The sequence below is a fragment of the Vigna radiata genome, chromosome 2, assembly GCF_000741045.1.
Source record: "Vigna radiata var. radiata cultivar VC1973A chromosome 2, Vradiata_ver6, whole genome shotgun sequence".
Taxonomy (NCBI): domain Eukaryota; kingdom Viridiplantae; phylum Streptophyta; class Magnoliopsida; order Fabales; family Fabaceae; genus Vigna; species Vigna radiata.
In genome coordinates, this window is record NC_028352.1 from 15,932,827 (window position 1) to 15,939,760 (window position 6,934).

Consider the following 6,934-nt stretch of genomic DNA (forward strand, 5'->3'; position numbering starts at 1 on the left):
AAGCTTGTCTTCATCACCGTAAGCATCAACTAAAGATTGAAAGCAATGGAATCCCAAGAGTCTACGATCAAGGAACAATGACATGTTGGGCATACTCTTATAATCAAATTGTATTTTAAATTATCAATGAATGTATTTTTATATTTACATTTTAATTGTCAATAAATGTAATTTATTTTAAATCATCAATAAAATTAACTTTGATTAATTTTTGTGTATTTTATAATTTTATATATTTTATTTATTTTTTATTATGAAAAACAGATTTCATTAAATAAAGAAATGATGAATGTAGGTAGATAATTATAAATAAAGGAGGTTTAAAACCTTTACAAAATAATATTATAGAAGAGGTTAACACCTTCCAAAAAAAACTTTCGCAATATAAATTTGATATTAGGAGTCATGAAAAACCTTCGCAAATCGTTTGTGGGGACTCTAACTATGGGGGTTTGAAAAACCTCCGGAAATCGATTTGCGAAGGATAAAAACCTCCACAATTGTTAGATACCTTATTGATAGTTTTATTAATCATTTGGACAGTTTTTAATATTTTATAAGGGCAAATATAAGTTACAATGGCAACAAAAAATATTGTATAAGAAATATAGAACAATATGTAATTGAGGAACCAGCCAGCTACTATTTTAGTGACAAATTGTTTGACCTTTTATACATGTATATTATGAGAGTTGTTAGACTTGTAATACATAAATAGGACATTTATTAAAATAGTTGTTTTCATAGTTTTATTAATTACGTTGATAATTTTAATATTTGATTAGGGACAAGCATAAATACTACCTTTAGACAACAGAAAATAGGTAAAATAATATCTTGTATATGTAATTCTGTATAAAAGGATTAGAGCATCCCAAATATTCTACTATGGACTTATACATTCTTTTGTTGATAAACACAAAATGATGATAACAAAAAATAAGAAAGGGTAAGAAAATATTATCAGACTGCATAGAGAATTGAGAAAGGGATAGATTAAGCTGTGGATAAAATGTGTATTGATTATAGTGTTTTTGATGTTATAGTATTTTCGAGAAATTTGGTATTTCGAAATCAGTTCCCGTTAATAGAATTTAGTACTTATTTCTATATACCAGTTGGTTTCTATCACAAATAATACATTTGTTTATAAATGTCTTTTCTTTAACTTTTGTCTCTAAACAATAGTACTTTTCCGTTTTTATCACTCTATAATAGCTTCTTTTAGACTCTATTGTGGGTTAACTTTTTTATTGAAGCTTATACAGAACAAAAGTAAAACAATTTTTACATATATAAGTGAAACTGAGTTTGAACTCATTAAACATTATTTAGATTCATTTTCTGTGGATAAATGAATGACACGAGATACTTTCTAATTAACGTCATAAAACACATAATATGAGAAAAGAATTAGGCTTTTTTTATAAACTTCTAGATAGTTTATTAATTCCAAAAAAAAATATTAAATAAATTATATTCACAAGTAAAACTAATTTATAGTAATTTATATTAGTTATCATTCAACAAATTGAGTTTACTATAGGATAATTTTGGCAGAAGCCATGAGAGAATTGCATATATATATATATATATATATATTGTTTTTTAAATACCTGCTGAGAAGTTTAATTGAAATAGCATTATAAGTTTGTTCGATAAATTAAAATTAACTAATGAAAAATAGTTAAATTGTGGAATTTCTCTCGTTTTGGTTGTCTCAAAATATTTAAGCATATTCAATTTAAAAGGTTAATTACCTACAGTATAAGTCCAGTGTTTGACCAAATCATTGGCATGCCAATCATCACCTTGATGGAGCCTGGCTCCATAAACTTTACCAGCAACGTGTTGAATATGGTGGAGTTGGTTTGTGAAGGTGTGGAACCATTTGTCTGCAGTTGCATGAACTGGAAGTTCAGTGCTAATTTTTCTAGCAAGTGACATTATGAAAATATTCTTTAAACCTTATTGAGATTATGTTATATGTTTTTTTAAAGCTTATAAACACGGAAAGTGAATTGTGTTAGAAGCTTATAAACATGGAAAAAGTCCTTGATTGCAATGCAACTAGTTCTGACGGCAATATTTTCCTTTATATAGATCTTGCCATCAAAAGTTTGTATTACTAGATTATTATTTTATTTATTATTTTATAAATAAAAAATAAACTATTATTATTTTACTTAATTTTAAAACCTGAAACACTGATAACAAAATCTTATGATATACATTCGAATATTTTTTCTAAAATTGAGTTTGATTAATAATTAAAAGATTTTAAATATTCATGATACTACAATATTACAAAAATAAAGTTAAACACTAAAAATAAAATACTAACTATCTTAAAAATAAAATCAATTTAATCTATCATAAAATAATATTATATTAAATAAACCGAAAATTATAACTATGTATATTATTTTACATACAGATATTATATACAGATATTACATACGGATTTTATAATAAATAGTAAAAAAAAATTAAAAAATTAAAACTAATACAAAACCTAAGAGATAGAATCAGTATTGCAAATTTTTCCTCTGATCCTTTTTCCCTCTCATCGAAGTTTCTCATCGAGTCCCCCTTTCGAGCTCTTATGCTTCCCTCTAATCGAGCCATCGAGCCCCTCTTCTTCCCTCTCGTTCTCTCTCGAGCTCTTATTCTTGTGTCTCATCGAGCCATTGTTTTCTAGTCCTTCTTTTGTAGCCTTCATTGAAACCTAACTTCCACTGCAAATGCCTCTTTCGCGATACCCTCTCCTCGAACCCTAGCCTCCACCCCTTGCTCACTACAAGGTTGAGGGGACTGGAGACCGCTTCACGTTGGCTCTTCCCTTGGTACCCTAACTCATTCTCAGACTCACGTGGAGACGGTTGGAATGGTAGCGCCAAAGTCTCGTGCTCACCGACTAAAGTTTTCTCACTCACACTCGCTCACGATCACTGGTAGAGAAGAAGAATGTCTCACACTAACCGTTCTTCTCGCTCACGCTCACTCAAAGAGAAGAAGTTCGTCCATTCTTCTTGCGTTCACTCACTTTGTTGGTTTCTTCATTCAATCGGTAAGTTTATTCGTTCAAACCTTCTTCTTTGATCATTCCCTAAATCCCTAAATCATTAAATCCATAAATCCCTCTCTTCTTTGTTGAGATTGACGCAGAATGGTCCATTATGGGGTTTGCGCAAAGATTCACCAAATAGATTCGTTTGTTCTTGAAAATGTAGTTGATTTTAATGAATAAAGCTTTCGAAATGTAAAAGACAGTGATGGACTTATTCCTAGGCCAAGCCATGGAAGGGAGAGCGCAAAAGAAGAAGAGAGAGAGTGGAGAGTGGCTCGCCGCTGATGCCGAGACCAAACCCCTCTTGGAGCTCTAGACGAGGTTAAATCTTAGTTTTCTTCTTCATTATAATGTCCTATACTCTTATTTTCTGTTGTGAAACCTCTGACATTGGTCAAACATTATGCTAGGGAAATTGAAATCCCTACTCTGTATTTTGTATCATCAAATCTTACACTACACTTCATTGCTTTTTCTGTTTTGTTTTTCGTTGAAAAGGTAGGTAGTATGTTTTGAAAGTTAATTTTACCTCTAGTTGATGAATGTCTTCTTTATCTTTAAATGTGGAATGACATGTGAAGTTTGCCTTAGACATTGTGGTCCTGCATTGTAGCTTTGCAACAATTTGCTTCCCTACTTCTCTTGTATCGGGTTCCTCCCTCTACTTAGTTCATTGGCTTATCACGATCCCATTTCAATTTAATTGGAGCTTTCTCATTCTAGTGTCTTCTAATTCTTAGTTCTGGTGCAGGTGTCTGGTTTGAAGTCCATCACATCTAAACACTGGCATTGGATTAGTTTCGTACATTTAAGTGTGCTACCTTTAATTCCCCTTTATTATCATCTGAATGGAAAAGGTAATATTTTAAGGAGGCAACGTAGCAATAGAGAGGACACGACTTGGACAAGAAATTATAGTTGCAATTTCAGTAGGAAAACAAACTACATTGATGATGATAATTTAAAAGATGAACGGGGATGGGGGGCGGCGGAAGGGGGAACAATGACCTCCTGAATGATATGCTGCAGAGCATGAGAGAAGACCAATTCCATGATTCATCTCTCTTATAAGTAATTGAAATTCATCTCCTGAAATATATACATGATTATATTTACTGATCCCAACTCAAGTAATTGAAATTCATCTCCTTTAATTTTAGTTTGTGTTTTTGGTTTCCATCTTTTAATTTTGTTTAGTTTAGATTGAATAAAGACATTACTTTAGTATTGTTTTTACTTGGATATGACCTTTCTCTGTAATTTTCTCACCTGATGAATAACTTTTGGTAAAGGATGCATTTTGTTAAGGGACTTGTGATGATGAACACAACTACCCCAATCCTAAAGGAATCTTTGGGAATTACAAACATGTAAAACAAAGTTATAAGATCCAACTAAATCCATTCCACTTTGTTGTTGGCTGTGAAGATTCATCTGACAATAAGGAGCACTGGATCAAAACAGATGCCGATTGTAAGTGTGCAATTACAAAAACCGTTAATTAATTCTCAAATATACATATATAATGACTGAGACTTTTAATTATGCTACAAACTTGGTGTTGGAGATCTGAAGAGAGAAAGGGAAAAATAATTGAAGATCCTGCAGCAGCAATATATGATATGAAATTGAAAAGAGTACGTTTGGGAAAAGAATTAAGAAAGAGAGGTAGTCCCTCTAATTACCTCTTAATAGTGTATAATTTGACTGCCTAATTACAGAAATAGGCAAAAACGTTAAAAATTACGGAAATGGGGAAGTCGTTGGGGGGCTGGACGACTTCGAAAGAAGAAGTCGTGCCCCCCTGCACGACTTCACATTATTCACATGAACAGTAGTGAAGTCATGCACCCCAAAAACGATTTCTGGGCTTCGTAATCGATTACATTGAGCTGTAATCGATTACAACATTATAAAATCGTGCCCCCCTGCACGACTTCAGCTTTGTAGGAAAAAATGGGCCTGGTAATCGATTACAGACCCCTTGTAATCGATTACCAGATGGTTTTTATGTAGTTACAGCCTTGGTAATCGCTTACCAGTCTAGGTAATGGGCAAATTGTCCCTGGTAATCGATTACATGTCAGTGGTAATCGATTACCAGAGGAATTGGAGTGTTGAAAAACATTTTTATGAGTTGTTGTAGAAATTTTTATTATGTTTTTGTCTATTTCTGTAATTAGGCAGTCAAATTTGCCTATATCCGTACAAAAGCCCTACTTTTCCTTTTATTTTTCTTGTTCTCTTCTTACCTATCTCTTTTATACTATTTAATTTAACAAAACATTATAGTATTATTCTCTTTATCAATCCATTTTGATCAATAACTTTAAAATTGATATATATTTAAATTAAGTGTTGTTTATTAATTTTAATGTTTAATCTTTTGTTATTTTCTTTATCCAACAATTTTGATCAATAGTTTTAGAATCAATATTAAGTTTTGTTTGAATGAAAATTAACCTTAATATTTAATCTTCCTATAACTAGAGTTCATTATACATACGTAGTTAAATAGTGGGTGAGTTTTTTTTTTCTTATAAGTATGTACTTCATTACTCTTATTTCGTTAATTACCAATAATATTGATTTATTAAATCATTAATAATACTAACTTCGAGAAAAGTTAGAAATATGGACTATCCTTTAAGATAAAATTAAATAAAATAGTATATCTAATCACTAACAATATTAACCTCGAACTCTATCTTTAAAAAGAAAAACATTGAAAATGGTTCACGGTGTTAGATATCTAGACTAATTACCCGTATTAAGCTCCTGCCTGTATATCTAATAGATAGTTTTGTTTAAAAGTTTGGTTCTAAAATTTAATTTATATAATATAAATTTATCGATTGTATTTACATTTAAAAAGCTAATAATATTACAAATATAAATCATTAATTGCAATATAGTGAAAAATCTCTATTCAATCATGAAAACACGTAAAGTAGAATACCAATCATTCTACCGTTAGAATTTTATTTCGAATTGTGTAAAAACAACACGAAAAGAAGAAGGTATGAAAAAACAAGAAGAAAAATAAATAAAATAAATAATTACTGTGTTGAATGTTGATGCAAGACACTGTGTGGTAAGTGTGCGATATACGAATGTGTGTGGTAAGTGTGCGATATACGAATGAGACATGTAGTGTATGCGGATCGGTTAAATAAGGAGGAAGATCGGGTAGGGAGGGAGGTCGATCGGGAAAGACAGGGGATAGATCGGTTGAAAGATTAAAGTTAACTTACAAAGAGCAAAGACTCAACGTGGAGGTAAGGGGCAGAATATGAAGGCGATAATTTCGGATGCAGGTAAGGAAGTTACATTTACTGGGCGAGATATTCGGGATTATGGGCCGACGATTGCGAACAAATCGTACTTTGGGATTACATCTGTGGCTTATATATATATATATATATATTAATTTATTAATTTTTTCATTTTTACTTAATAAAAAACTTTAAATTATAATATATTTTCATATACAAGTTCTTGAATAAATAATTTTATTTTTAATTTTAAAAAAACTATTATAATGTGAAAAATAATCTCTGAGTTATTTATTATATTACCGTTCGCTTTGAAATTATATATTTTGTGTTATTGTATCATTAAAAATGAAATTTATGTATAAAATTACTATTGATAAAATAAGTCCTTCGCGCCGTAACGGATGTGGTATGAAAATTGTTCCTTCCCACGTTAAAAGTCAATCACATGTGATGTTTAAATAAATGGTCTCTCCACCGTTCTTTAAAGCGAAAGCTTTGTTATCTGTTCAAGTTTTATTTGTAAAAGAAAATGTTTTGGTTGAAAAGGTTGAGGGTAAGTGGTCCTTTTTTTTCTATTCTAATTGTC